General features: G+C 40.2%; 1 long non-coding RNA gene across 1 annotated transcript; it reads left to right on the top strand.

The window, feature by feature from the left end:
- The first annotated feature begins 266 nt into the window (after window positions 1-266).
- On the top strand, window positions 267-848 carry LOC125756979 (uncharacterized). Its single transcript, XR_007414967.1, has 2 exons — window positions 267-296; window positions 666-848. It is a non-coding gene; the product is annotated as an uncharacterized LOC125756979 (long non-coding RNA).
- Window positions 849-1,186: the final 338 nt, after the last annotated feature.

Genomic DNA, 1,186 nt, shown 5'->3' with positions numbered 1-1,186 from the left:
CCATTACAGTTGTCTGCCATGAGCCGTTGCTCAGGTTATACCTGTTCTTATAGCGCAATCTGAGTCCATCATTCAAGGCCCTTGCTGGTATATAAACATAGACTTGCCTGAATACATTGTATGTATTGTGTGTGAGCTGTAAGGTCTGTGTGGTACGCCAACTCATGAATGTTTTCTGGTATCCTTTACATATGTACCCGGTGATCTCACCTGTTCGTGGAACTGAAGCAGACGACAGCTTGCAGAAGAAGATGCGAGCGTTCCACCTGTGAGCCTGGTCGAGCTTATATTTTATGGTAGGCACTTGTTTCAATCTTTACAAAAAGCTTGGACATGTTGCGCCTGCTCATGAACCTATTGCACCTTTTTTGAGGGATTTCTAAGATCAAAGAAACAAGACCCTAGACGTAACTCCATTAATGTATACTTGATGCTGGACTTGACCTTCTGTGTTGTTTTCCTGTTTTCTAACAGGATTTGCTGAAAATTTCGATTGGAAATGCGATATAAGATGCAATTTTGACTAACTCTAACTTCACAAAAGTGTTTTTTGTCAACTACCTGCACGGGGCCTTGGCAGTACATCTAAGTGTTCTAAGGTGCACGATGTGTTGGATAAAGTTTTCTTTGCAACTCTTATATATTTACTGCGATATTTCGTGCAGGATACACATGCATGGACACACATGCATGGATTCCCTACAAGGACCCTGTGCATCAAAAGCAATCTGTCATCAATGTTAAGGAGACAGATTCAACGAAACGAAGATATGACAGGTGTACACCATATTTTTCTTTCATTTAACCTCTGCATGTTTCCCAGTCAATAAATGTTATTATCCATTTTCTTTTGCTGAGAAATGTCTTTGTAGAGCACAAGTATTGTAGAAGGTGCATACATGCACTTTTGTATGATGCTTGGCTGCGTGTGTATCAACCAGCAAACACATTGTCAGGCACAACTAATATGTGATTCCGTACTATCATCCGGACATATCATAAATCTTATCATGCACTGTAATAGTTCTGTTTCAGGAATGTTATGAATGTCATTGGCCACGAAGCACAAGCTTGGCCGAGGGTCATTGCAAACAGGATGTTTCATACTCACAAGAAAGTCACTCATAAGGACACATTAGAATGACGGTGGCCAATATGTTTTTGAATGACATTATGAGTACATTAA

This window comes from Rhipicephalus sanguineus, chromosome 1 (genome assembly GCF_013339695.2).
Source record: "Rhipicephalus sanguineus isolate Rsan-2018 chromosome 1, BIME_Rsan_1.4, whole genome shotgun sequence".
Taxonomy (NCBI): domain Eukaryota; kingdom Metazoa; phylum Arthropoda; class Arachnida; order Ixodida; family Ixodidae; genus Rhipicephalus; species Rhipicephalus sanguineus.
The sequence above is the reverse complement of the archived record's forward strand: the minus strand, read 5'-3'. Positions and strand labels throughout refer to the sequence as shown.